The sequence below is a fragment of the Oreochromis niloticus genome, linkage group LG3 (genome assembly GCF_001858045.2).
Source record: "Oreochromis niloticus isolate F11D_XX linkage group LG3, O_niloticus_UMD_NMBU, whole genome shotgun sequence".
NCBI classification, from domain to species: domain Eukaryota; kingdom Metazoa; phylum Chordata; class Actinopteri; order Cichliformes; family Cichlidae; genus Oreochromis; species Oreochromis niloticus.
In genome coordinates this window covers 33,525,087-33,539,166 of record NC_031967.2, presented here as the reverse complement: position 1 = coordinate 33,539,166, position 14,080 = coordinate 33,525,087, and the positions used below count along the sequence as shown (strand labels likewise).

General features: G+C 40.7%; 1 protein-coding gene across 6 annotated transcripts in view; it reads right to left on the bottom strand.

Moving 5' to 3' along the window:
- Nucleotides 1-14,080, bottom strand: part of LOC102078702 (ankyrin repeat domain-containing protein 46) — a 47,966-nt gene that overhangs the window by 28,831 nt on the left and 5,055 nt on the right. For 3 of the 6 annotated variants that reach the window (XR_003216274.1, XR_003216269.1, XR_003216268.1), the window contains exons 2-3: nucleotides 13,261-13,330; nucleotides 9,631-9,700 (exon numbers count right to left, since the gene is read on the bottom strand). The gene's annotated coding sequence lies outside the window, so the exon portion shown is untranslated. Of the gene's footprint in view, nucleotides 1-2,518; nucleotides 2,611-9,630; nucleotides 9,701-13,260; nucleotides 13,331-14,080 lie in introns of all 6 variants that reach the window. The other 3 variants (XR_003216266.1, XR_002058622.2, XM_025902780.1) reach the window with 2 other exon arrangements.

Below are 14,080 nucleotides of genomic sequence, written 5' to 3'. Positions count from 1 at the left end.
CAGTGGGAAGGAAAAACTCCCTTTTAACAGGAAGACACCTCCAAGCGGAACCAGGCTCAGGGAGGGGCGGGGCCATCTGCTGTGACTGGTTGGGGTGTTGTGTTTTATTAAGTTTTGTTTGTATGTTGGTGTGCATACTTTGCAGAGAGAGAAGTGTGACTATAAAACAGTCAGCTCTCTGGTAAATCCCCTTAGTCAGGGCTCTAGAGTGCGACCAAATTTTTCAGTGGTGCGACTAAAAAAAAAATATTTGGTCGCACCGGTGCGACCAAATATTTTCGGGTAATAAAAAAAAAAAAAAAAAAATCTCTGCAACTCTCCGTGTGGTCAACAACAGACACACATTATGCCCCTATCGTGGACTAAACCAATCAGAGATAGTCAGGGGCGGGACCTCTCTGATTGGCCGTGGTACAGTTGAAAGTGCAGGTGGAAGAGAGAGGTGAGTAGCTTGAATAAAGCGATGTCGATTCATTAACGGATTCCACACAAAGACGTAAACACAGAGCGGACCCGACGCATCAGAATCAGCTTTGTCTTTCTCGGCTTTCTCACCCCACGGCCCGAACACGGACACGCTGTCGGAGCTCAGTGATTCTGATGCGTCGGGTCCGCTCTGTGTTTCCGTCTTTTTTGCGCTGATTCTGAGCTGCAGGTTTTGTCTCTCCAACCAAAATTCGCCGAGCCAGCAGGAAAAGAAGCAGCAAACTACGCTTCACATTTGATCAATGTCGTCATGAATTCCCTCTGACTTTTGCTGTTTTGCTTCCACCACGATAAAAATCACACTTCATGCACAGCTCTCTCTCTCTCTCTCCTTCATGTTTTTCTGTGTTTTATTCTCAGTTACTTTGACACAAAGGCATTGCTGTGATGTTCACAATTCGGATGAAGTCTCACAAGTGTCAGTACTGATAAATGATCAGAATTATAATATTTCTGACTGTCTGAGGCTAAATTGAATCGAATCAGGACTTTGAGAACCGGAATCGAATGGATTATAGAAATCAGTGATGACACCCAGCCCTAGTGAGCAGCCTAGGCCTGACAGAAGTGGATGTAGCTGTGGGTAATAAGAAAAGATGAAAAGAACTATTGATAACTTTTGTGTTAAGTTAAGGACTGATCCGTCTGAAATTCATAGCCAGCTCTGACACGGTGCCATCAATCTTTGAATGCTGAAAAAACAGCAGTGTATCCAGAAAACACATTATATGCTGCAATAAATGCACTGCCCAAGTGTCCCCTCTCCCCACTGACTTTCAGCAGCAGCCAGCAGCAAACAGGTCGTCAGAGGAGCCAAGATGATGATTAAGTTTAACATTTTCTACAATATTGACAAAGCACTTTAAGCACAAGTTTGTTAGTTAATAATTTAAAAATGAATATTGTCTGTATGGACTTCCCCCCAAAGAAAGTGCACATGTAAAACTGTGGTGTTAAGCGATGCGGTTGAAAAATTTGAGTGCGCCTAACTTTTGTGCCGGTACGCCTAAATTTTTAAAGTTAGGCGTACCGGTGCGCCCATGTCAAAAAGTTAGTCTAGAGCCCTGCCCTTAGTCATCAGTGTTGCCACATAGTAACAATTGTCCAAGACCTGCTGCTGCCTGTCGGGGGGGGGGGAAATTTTTTTTTTTTTTAAAAATCACACTTTGGCAGTAAGTCATTTTTTTCTGTCACCGTGTGTTGACGAAAAAACACCACAGTAAGGGTAGGATGGTGCTGTAGTTAAAGATTTCACACTGACAGAGAGGAGAGTTGCAGTGATTCACCCACTTGAGACCAAAGTGGGCTGTTTGTGGCCCTCTCTGCTCTACAGCTTCCCCTCAGCAGGCTTTAGTAGACCAGTAAATGACTGTGTGGTTAATGTGGTACTTAAACATGAATTAGACTACTTAGAGAAATAAAAACACTTTACTCAATGGCACCACCCTCCTTTCTCTCTCTCACACTCACCTACTAGAGAATGTGCTTGAGTGATGTTGTAATTACTGTCAGCTGCCGTTTTGCCAAATGTCATTTTACACACCGAAGCGGTGAGTCTCACAGCTGCCATAACAATGAGACAGCCAGCAGTGTTGCACTCAGCTTTCTACCTTTTCTGGTTTTTAATCAGCCAGAATTCATCCAACTGTAGGTGATGATGTAACATTTCCCCTCTCACAGGAAGCCCTGTGCAAGCCCTCACACCACACCCACCACCAGGCAGCTCACTTCAGCCTACGACCACAGCGAGGGTAAGTACACCAGCTGCATTTAAACAGATTCACTCTTCAACATAAACCTTCAACTTTCACTCAGGTATTCTTCCACATACACAGTGCAATAAGACAGAAACCACACAGTGATCACAAATGTGACTAAAACAAGTTAAAGTCTCATTTAAATCATCCAGAGATTATTTCCCTGGGTCTGTGTGGTTGCTGTCAAAGCTCCACCTGCTTTATATTAAACCTGACTGTATCGTCTGTATCCTCCACCCAACCACACAGTCCATCATCCTTCCAGCTCTGCTCACCTCCCACTGTCAAGCCCCTCCAGCCGTTCTTGAAGGTGAATCCTCGCTGACCTCACGTCTCTCCACCAGCATCAGAGCATCCATCATGGCTGCTGTAACAGAGAACAAACAGAAACCACTTTGTCAAATACAGAGAAACATGCAGGCCGACCAGCACAGACAACCACATTTAAAGCAGGGTGCTTGGATCTGAGTAGGACTATGGTAAGTCTCACCACAGTGAAACAGACTGACAACTTTCAAGGAGCTTATTATGAAAACTGGAACCACTAATTTACCACAGTCACTTTCTATGAAGAGTGAGTGCAGGATCCCTGTGGCTTCCTTGTGACAACAACATGACACCGTAGCAGTGAGGCTAACTCTAACATTAGTGGGAAACCAAAGCTTAGACTGTAAGTGTGCCTTTTGTTTCCTCAGCTGGCTGCTGGTGACCAGTTGGTGTGAAGGAAGGATACAGGACAAATCTGAGCTGATCTTACTTCTGTCCACAGTGTTTCAATGGACCCTAAACATCAGCAGCACTGTGCTCGTCTCCACATCTGTGCTATTAATGGCAGCTTGTTAAACAGCCTGTCGGGAATACCAGAGCACTCAGACAATTGTCAGGGGTGCTTTGCAACTGGTGACCAGGCACACAGCCAGCCTCCTTGTTATGACTTATGACCTTGCTAGGATTTCCTGCAGGCTCTCAGCCACACAGAGAGAGTGTGGCCACAGTCTCCCTGTGTTTAAAGCCGGCACAGCAGTTACTCGAGTACATGCATTTTAGGCTTTAATCAACTGCTGTGCAACATTTAGTAAGATTGGAGGTGGAGGCCTCTGTGAAGGCCAAACTAACCCTATCAGGTATTGAGATGAGAGCGTGTTGCATTCATTACATCTTGTTTTGTTTTGTTTTTATTTAACCCAGGTCATAAACACAGCACTGATTTTTAATACAGTAAAAAATAAGGGTAAAAGTATACATAGAGTGGACGAACTGGTTACTTTCTAACAGAACTGAGGATTTCACCACCACCAGTCTTTGGGATGAAAACAAGATGAAACCTCACATTAATCACACAGATGAAGAATCCTGACTGAGGCTGTTCTGACCCATCTGAGCCTGAGACGTACAAGCTGATCAATATCAGGGTGGAAGCTCAGTTTACTCGTTCAGTAAACAACCACTACATGGAAATAAATCTGCAGCTAATGACTTTAAACATTTCCCTTTGTGTGTGAATAACTGCCTGTATAAACACTGATGGTATTGAAGTATTACACAGCATGTGTGAGACATTTAAATCTAAACTTCTATACAAACAGCTGAGCCATGTGAGCTGACAGCTGAGGAGAAAAACATACAACAAGCACAAAGTCACTGACAGAGTGACGCTTCCTTCTGGGTCTGTTTTAATGATTTTTAGCAGGTACACACTCCTCCAAAGTGTCATTTTATCAACGACAAATCCTGTTTTGGTTCATAAACATGTCACTGTGAGGACAGCTCCTCTGCTTTCCATTTGCTTTACTGGCTACAGACCTGTAATTATCAATTACGCCTTTCATACAGTCTTATGAAAGGCATAAGATCATAAGTCCCTGGCTGTATCACTAGAGTGACTGTAGCTGTGATTATGGCTCTGACTGTACATGCGGTTTGATTCCGAAAAATTTTGCTTCACTTTGTTTAAGATGTGTGTGTAAACTGTGCTTGATGAGCATCTGTCATAGAAGCACCACAAACACTGCAGTGGTTACATTTAGTCATGAACATGAGGTTGTACAAAGCACATGAAAAGATGAGCTTGTAAAATGAGTGATGTGTCGAGTGTCACATCACATGTTTGATGCACAGCAGGCAGACAGACATCTTTCTTTGTCTCTTGCAGGAGGCTCTCACTAAGTGACCTTTTGGACCATAATCTGTGAAACATATGTCAAACCTATCTCCCATGACTGATATAAAGTCCGTTTGAGCCGCCAACAACATTCCTGAAATTGCAACAAATATAACATAATATTTTTATATAGATATTTTAAGTGGGTAAGTAAGACTGGATTCATTATAATGTAGAAAGAATAACACTGAAACATAAAGATACTTGCAGCAGGAGCTCGTTCTTTACTTTACATATAACGCCTTCATAGATGCTGTTATCAATATCAGCAAAAGGTCTTAGACATTAAAAAAAAAAACCCACACACAAAGAAACTTTTTGGTTCAACACTGGGATCAGCTTCAGCCACGGTCACAGGCTGGTACAGATAAATGGCGTTAACACTGAGGGCGTAAAGCCTGCAGAGGTGGGCCTTCATGGAGAAAGGTGGAGACGAGGCCTGGCTCTTCATGGACAACGCCTCCCCCACCCTCAGCTGATGAATGTGTAACCATACACACGAAAATTAACCTCTTGGTTTGTGGGATTATTGATTATTGACAGCATATCGAGTGTGTAGATGGATTTGGTGAAGGTGACACACCCTGCCCTTCTCTTCCGTATTGTCTCGCTACAGCTCACTCACGTACTTAACAGTTTTTCCTTTCAGACAAATAAATCCAGCTTCCCCCCTTTTTCTACTAATAACGAATAAACACAATAAACTGCGTACATTTAAAGTAAAACGCAGCTGATTGAGTTAACTATGTTAACTATGACAGTTTATTTATAAGCACATTTAAAAACAGCACCAAATTACCACGGCCACTATAAATGTAGTCTGCAACTGAAAGAATAATATAACAGTACAATAGAGAAACAATAGAAGACAGATCTCCAAAAGTTGATTCTGTTCATCTGGACGTAGGTTTTTGTGGGAGAAACATTTCGTCACTCATCCAAGTGACTTCTTCAGTCTCAGCTGACTGCAGCTTTCCCCAATCTTATAAACAGTACATTATGTCTGTGAAGGTTCTCAGTCATCCAGGTCATCGTAGTCAAAGGAGCTTGCAAAGAAAAGCGTCTGGACTTCTTTAAGTTGCTTGAAGACGTTTCACCTCTCATCCGAGAAGCTTCTTCAGTTCTAAGGTCAAATGGCCGAGAGTCCCAGATTTAAACCCAGTGGGAGTGGATACTCCCACTGGGTTTAAATGTGATTGTTTTGCCCCCTTAGCTCCAGGTGTTATGCTAGACAGTGATCGTGATTAGCGTCCACGTGAGCGTGCGCAGCTGCTTAAAGCTTTAGGCTGTATCCCAATTCAGGGTCTGCAGCCTTAAAGTACGCAGCCTTAACGGTCCACAAGGGCCGCGTACTCAAAGACCGCTGAGGCCGGAAGTGAGAGGCTTGTAGGCTTGTGAAATGGGACGGCCTAGCCTCCGTCACCCTGCCCAGGTTGCCTAGCAACCATGATACTAACAGCTGGAAACGTGTCATACAGCTTTGTTTGACAGAAATGAAGGAGAAAATCTTTTGTTCATTTGTTTCTACATGAGCTTTGATTTAATAAGTATCTGAGGCTGAGACCACGGGACTGTGAAACATGATTGTTGGGCTTCATTTCTGCACTGAACAGTCATTTTAAGATTAGCTAGTTAATAACAATTAGCTAATGTTGTTCATGAGACTAAAGTCATCTCACTTTGGTAATGTAAATATAATATGTCCAATATTAAAGTTATTATTTCAATCAGTATTAGTTATTACAGCAGTGAATGAACTCTGTTTCAAATACTGAGCTGCAGTAAAGATTCAAGTTGCATTTATTTATATTTCCTGTCACCTTAAATCTTCACTCAAAGACAAGTATCTTTGACACTGTATATATGAATGTATTATATATAAGAGACAAATACTGTTCTTTTAATATGTTGGCATTACTAAATTTGTCTCAGTGCTTACTTTAAATATCCATGAAATCATCACATTCTCTGTCAGATTAAGGTCAACTATTGAACGGCATATATTTTAAAGTAAAGGGTTTAAAACCAAGTTAGTACAAACATCACTAATGTCACATAACTTTGCTGACATGTGGCCAACAGTAATGTTTTAATGTTCTTCATTATTAAACATTTGCACATAAATAAGTGACATAATATTCAGTACTTACTTTTAAAAGTTTACTCTTCGGCCGCCCCTCTTCCGCCATTTTTTTTCGGCAAAATTATCCACACCCACCACCGCGCTATGCATTCTGGGATATGTTGGGCCATGAAGTCTACACCGACCCATCCTTAAAATTCAGGGAAATGAAGGACACATTTGAGGGCCGCATTTCGAGCAGCCTTTGAATTGGGACAGCCTTCGTCGCGTCGCTGTGACGTAATTGGCCTTAAAATGCGACCTTTAAGGCTGCAGACCCTGAATTGGGATACAGCCAATGAGTGATGCATCGAGTGTCATATCACCAGTTCTTCCTGTAATGCCTGCAGAGGACTGCGCATGATTTCACATCTTACTGGACCTAAGAACATTTGTTTGAGTTTGAATGCATTAAAGGTTTTGGTTTATTAAGGCTTTGTCATTTAACAGAGGAATGGATTTGACTGACAGCACATTCACCAGGGAGACCAGGTTTCACTCACACTGACCATATGCATCATTTGAACTTCTCTCTCAGGTTAATCTCTCACTTTTAAACTTTGTATTTTTTAAAACTTTTTATGAACATTTTTGGAGTTATGACTGTCTCTGCAAAAAATGTTTTGACTTTATAATTTTATTCAAAATATAGATTAAAACTAGATCATATTCATACCCTGTATAACAGTCTGGTACAGCGAGTGTCTTTTAGATTGTAGCCACTATCAGTGTGCGTCCCTCTCTCTCTTCTCTGATACGAGGATCATCCTCGGTATAAATAAAGTATTATCAATCAATCAGTCCTGAAGTTGATGTCAGGCTGCTGAGAAACCCTCATCAGTTCATGAGGCAGGCAGCATCAGATAAAAACTCAAATGGGGTTTTGTGTTTACTTGTACATGAATGAACTGATGCTTCTCAGCAGTTTATGCAAATAAAACCACATTTTAACTGTGTGTGAATGCACAGTATGTGCCAGCACACAACAAAGAGGTAATGCATGAACACACTGAACTCACTCAGCTGCACAGCACTTAGTGAACGTTCAAAATGTCACTAAATCTGACCAACTTTATGTCAATGTGATGTTCAAACTGTGAAGGATTCATATCCATCAAACTGTGGTTCGTGTTTCAACTGCACATGTTTTGGTTAAAAGTGAAACAAAGAAATTTTGAAATAAGAAACAGAGAAAGGAAGACGAAACTTCTTAAACGTTGCACTGTTTGAAATTCTGCAGTAAAATTGCAGCTTTCTAAGCCTAAAATGATGTTGTCAATTTTCTGAGATGAGAACTCTGAAAATTCAAGTGGCTGATTGGATTTCTCTAATTAAAGACGTCAGACACACTTGAAGCTGAAGCTTAAAATAGTTTAGACTGTTTTGTAACCAGTAACCAAAAGGATGTGGTTACATGGTGACAGAGGAAAGTGTGATGACAACACTTCCATCTGTGTACATTTCACCCTTAGATGAATAGTCAGAGTGCACAGATCATACAACTTCTGCAGCACTCCTCACTTATCTTCCTCTCTTATCAGCACCAGTGCAGTTTTTTTGCTTTTGTATTTTTTACATCCTTTACTGATCTCTGTCATTGTTTCCAACTGAAGCAGGTGTTAAAGTACTTTCAGTATGAGAGCAAACAGAGACGGAAAGAAAGAAAAAAGTAGGAAATCAACATCGAGACCTCGGAGGTGGTTTCAGGTTTTGTTGAGCCAGCTAATGCAAAGAAGGGACACACACTTAAGAACTGAATCTCTTTAACACCTTCATTTCTCTTTGTAACACTGTTGTTCTAGGTGATGGTATTGCCTTCACGGCCATATGATAAGGATGTTTGTGCATTACATGTAGGCAGCGCCACTGTGGGGCTGCAGACACTGTCAGATTCAGCTGAGTCAGATTTAACACACTGACAGATCAAAGTGGGCTCGATCTATTCTTAGACCGCAGAGATTTCCTGCACATTTATATGACCCTATTAAGCTTTTTGATTTAACAGAAATAAAAGGTAAACACACACATTTCAGTCAAATAAAGCAGCACTCACTCACTGCCTTTACTTTAAACTACCCCAGCATATTTACATAATCATATCACAGTGATTCATGTAAATTCTCTGGTAGTGAACAGCTGATTAACATGAAGCTCCATCTACATATGCAGAACAACACATTCAGGAGAACCTGAAGAGCAGACTGCAGTTATTTTTTTTTTTTTACCAATTATTACTAAGCATAAACCCCAGGCGAGCGTCCTTTGACTCCACATGTTATCTTTCAAAGGAAGTCAGAAGAAATTCACAGTGACTCTCACTTTAGTGCTGGACTGTATAGTTTGATTAAGGCTGTGCCATATTATACCACCCAATATAATAGCAATTTCCTAATGTTGTAAACCTGCTCAACATTTGGCAATAAAACCCTTTGATTCTGATAAACTTCTATGTGATAAAAAAGTGTCACATCACAATAATAATGATATAGTGACACTGTGCCACATATTCCTTATCCTACATAACAACACACAAGTACAGACACGTGTTGGGACGAGAGCAGCATGTTGATTTTGTAGCTAAGAAGATGCTGCTACAATAGTATGAAAGTGGTTTGGTGACAAGAGGTCAGACCGCCAACAAAAACAATACTTTGCACATTTGAGTATTTTGTAAAATACTTTGGATCCAACAGACTTGTTTTCACTGCCTGAGGCAAACACACACCACTGAAAACAGCCAGACTGTGACGACACGCGAGTAAAGAGAAATAAGCAGGCAGTGAATGTGAACCAAGTGTTAACAAATTCAGTTTCACATTTCAAATGAGGAAGTGTTTCATTCATTTGTTTGACACATTATTCAATGTTATTTCCTATACTGCTGTAAAAAAGACGCTTTTTATTCAAATATCCAGACAAACCTTGAAGGCTATAACAGCCTCCCCTAATTTTAATCACTAAGCAATCAATAGTGGAAACAGCTAACCTGCAAGACACACTTCATGACCAATGTTGGATTTTGTATTGCAAATTTCACAGACATAAAGAAAAGGGCAAACATGACTGATTCTGTTCCTTAAAGAGAGAAAGCAGGGATTTCTTACCAGATGTCGATCTTCAGCCTGCTGGACACCAGAGACACATTTGAGTGGGTATCAGAAGAATCCAGCGTACCTGTGTTAACGGACAAAGAGGTAAAAAGTGAAAAGCTTTGCTGAAGTCAATCCATCTGGCTAAAAACAGAAACTGCTGATCAACCTCAGTATTACTAATAACCTGTTTAGCACACTTCACAGTTCAGTGTTTCAAGGATTTGCAGAAGTAGGAAGATGTGAATGCTTTATTAGCTTATACAGAAACTGCACCAAAGGACTTAGAGTGGCACCATGAAGAGCAGGAAGCATTTTTATTTTCCACAGTTTCAGCAGAGACACTAAACTCAACATTCAGTGTGTAGAAACAGACCAATGAGACCTACAGTGGAGTAAACTGTGTACTTGCTTGTGTATAATAAGAACCATCAAAGTAAGTTTCTGTGTATCCAGGCAGGTTTCAGTCCCTCACACAGACATAACTTTGACCTGCCAACAAATTTGCACTAAAATGATCGGCATCAGTTTTACAGTCGGGATCACCTCAAACAAAGAAATCCAAGGTTTCTGAATTTGGGTCCTTCCTGGAAATGCTGAGTTCATTAAGAGATAATGGTGGTGTTGCAGCTACTTCAGAGCTTTGTGTTCCACTTGGTAATAAAGACACGGCACTACTGAATATATTTAAGATAACACTGATAAGATTAACAGTGTTGTCAACAGTGAGAAAGTGGGAGCATGAACCACAATCATCTGTGGTAAATAATGACAGACTCAGAACTGATCAGTCAAATAAATATTACTGTAAATAAAAGAGAACTCTCAGGCTGAAATAAGAGGAGTGCTGAGTATCATTGCCCCGACACACTCACTGTGGCTCAAGTAATAAAAGTCTGGAATCAAAGGTGACATGAGAAGGACCAACAAACAAGAAACAGAAGATGACGGGTGGAAAACAGGGACTGTGTGATCTGTCAGCCCCACATGACAAACACACTTCTTCAGCATCCATGGGATACTGCCAAGAAATTATACTGTGAGTGCCGACATGCAGCAATGATAGAAGAGATTTCTAATGAAAGCTGAGAACATTTCAGATGACACGAGGAACAATGGAACTGGTTTAAATTAAAGAGGCTAAAGCCGACTTATTACCCAGCAGGCTGTGTGTGAGATTCTGTCCTTTACTGAAGTTAACCTTTGCCGTCTCTCTGCTAGCTGTTTACATTCATTTGCTTCTCTCCCACCTGCTACCCTCACTTACACTACACAACAAATCTGTATGACAACTGGACAAGAATGAAGTATTTATTTTGAGGCAGCGCATAAACTACAGGGGAAAACCGCTGACACTGTTGACTCAAAGCTAGGCCGCTCTTTGTGAATATCATACAAGGCAAATTACAAAATATAGTCTGAGAGAGTAAGCTTACTTTTTCTACATGCAGTGACTGCTCACAAAAACCACTAACCAACAGCCTCATTTTAAAGACATGAGTCATGATTTGAGTGTGCTTTATGGGCCTGAATATCTGATCAGTGCATCAGAGAAGATAAATATCAGGCTGTCTGCCAGCTGAAGCTCAGTGGACTCATTCAGTGGTTCAATGACACTAAACCAAAGTTAATCTACTGTTGAATGACTTCAAACACTCAAAGCTACTTCAGTTACACAAACTAGTGTGTGAATGACTCCCTGTGTAAACACCATCAACACTGATACAAGAAGAAAACAGACACTATATTTAGTGAAGCTAACAAGTCGCTGAGCTTCACAAAACAAAGTAACTTCTGTAGCAGCCAGTTTGAGCCAAGCTTTAACTGTCAGACAGATGACCTCACATTTGACTCTAGAATAGTTTGCAATACAGAGCAGTTCATGAATCAGTCAATGACTGCAAGTAGTATCGTAGTTTGTAGGTGTTTGTGCTAGGGCTGCTCAATTAATCGAATTTTAATCTAGATTACGATCTGGGCTTTCAATGATCATTAAAAATGACTGAGCCGATTATTAGCACCTCCCTCATACTTTACTCTCGCGCTGCTCCGTGTGACAAATCGAGCGCACCTCTCTGCGTTTCGAACACGCGTCACAACAATTAAGAGGACCCGAGGGAAGCTCGGAAAGCTAAGCAGAAGTTATTTGGTGAGGATAATGGCTGAAGAAAGAATGCCGCTGGTTGAAAAGAGAGGTGAAACAACTTCAGTGGTGTGGAAACATTATGGGTTTGCGCAGTCAGACGTGGATCAACTAGACATAGTGTGTAAACTTTGCTACGGTGTCGTAGCTGCACCACAGAGCAATACTACAAATTTATTCAAACATTTGAAGACCGTTCACAAAGTGACATACGATCAAACAATGAAGGAACATAGAGAAAAACTCTTGACAACACCTGCTTCATCCTCACAGACCTCCATTCACGCTACCCTGTACAACGCGACTAAATATCCCACCAGCTCCCAGAGACACAAGGAGATAACAAACACGGTAACGTTTTCACTCGCCAAAGACCACTGCTCAATCAACACAGTGAACAACCAGTATTATGCAGTATTTTGAAGTTCCCTAAACATAAATGTTTACATTTTTCATTTATTTTTTATATTACAAACATTTGCACTGTTATCAGTATTTGCACACTATTTTATATTATTTTTTGACAATGTTTAAAGCCATTATTCAATACATTGTTATTGTTAAATAAATATCGTCAAATAATCGAGATCTCAATTTCAGTGAAAATAATCGTGATTATCATTTTTGCCATAATCGAGCAGCCCTAGTTCGTGCTGATATAGTGTTTGGATTTCCCCAAATGGTCCCCTGCATCACGACCATACGTCTCCACACCTGTCCAACTGACATTGTTGCACAAGTCTTGTGGTTTGTTCAGATGCAACTTTGCTAATCTAATAAATCAAGATTTCAAAACACAAAAACATATTAAATGTTTAAACTGAGAAAAATAACAATTTTATGAAAAATAATAGCCCCTCCCTTTATATGTGAAATGTAAAGTGAACATGAAGAGCAGACTGCAGTTATTGGGTTTCAGAGAAAAACACAGATTTGGCACTTGTACTAAGTACTGTGGAGACAACAGACTTGTTTTCACTACCTGAGGCAAACACACCGCTGAGAGCAACCAGACTGTGACGGTGTGTGAGCAAAGAGAAACAAGCAGGAAGTGAATGTCAACCAAGTGCCAACAAATGCACACTTCAAACAAAGAAGCGTGTTGTTCATTTGTTTGACTATTTATTCAGTATTTTTTTCCTGTATTGTTTTAAATAATATCACAAATTTACTGAAAAATCCTGATAAAACCTTCAGGCTATAAAGCCCTCCGCTAAATCTAAATCACTGAGAAATCAATCAGAAGCCAAAAAGACGAAGCCTGCTTGACAACCTTTATGATTGATGTTGGATTTTCCATCCATCCATTCGCTTCCGCTTATCCTTTTCAGGGTCGCGGGGGGCGCTGGAGCCTATCCCAGCTGTCATAGGGCGAGAGGCGGGGTACACCCTGGACAGGTCGCCAATCTGTCGCAGGGTGTTGTTGATGTTGGATTTTATATTACAAATTTCACTGACACAAAGAAAAGGGCAGTTCATCAAAAGACAGAAAGCTTTCTTACCAGATGTCGATCTTCAGCCTGCTGGACACCAGGGACACTCTTAAGTCAGTATCAGAAGAATCCAGCGTACCTGCATTGATGAACAAAGAGGTCAAGCGTGAAAAGCTTTCCTAAATACTCCAACTAAAGTCCTCTGTCTAAAACAGAAACTGCTGAGTAATCTCAGTATTGGTCATAACTGTGAAGTGTGCCGAGCAACTTAAGTGTTTGCAGGATTTGGATAAGTGGGAAGGTGTGAATGCTTTATTAGATTAGATGGAAATTCCCACACACTCTTACATAATCTGATTTTCTTTGAGTTTAGAATCAAAACATTTAATCACTCAGTCAGTAATGGGCAAATATTCCTCTCTTTTCTTGGCTGACAGTTTTGCCATCACATTAGCAGATGATCCTTTCACTCTTGTCAGTGTAGTTGTATTGCAATGCCTTGCATCACTCACCACCTCAGTCTCTGGGTTACTGCCCAATCTGAGCTGTTCCTCTGATATGCTCATTTCTAATCCTGAGAATAACCAAGTCAAGTGACTTTGTCTCCTATCTTTTTGTTATTGGCACCATGTCATCTCACTATTGTGTGAAATCTTTGTCAATAAAAACAAAAAACAAAAACAAAAAACAAAAGACAAAAACAGAACATTAATCAAGGAAATAATCTGCACATTAATCTGTGAAGTAACTGGCACCTGCACATCAAGTAATCCTAAAAAGCCACCAGCTTCTCTGTTGTAGCTGAGATACGCCCTCTAGTGGCCGTGTGAGTGTGTGCTACCACAGCATGTTTATTCAGTGACTAATCCCAGAGGATACAATATAGTTG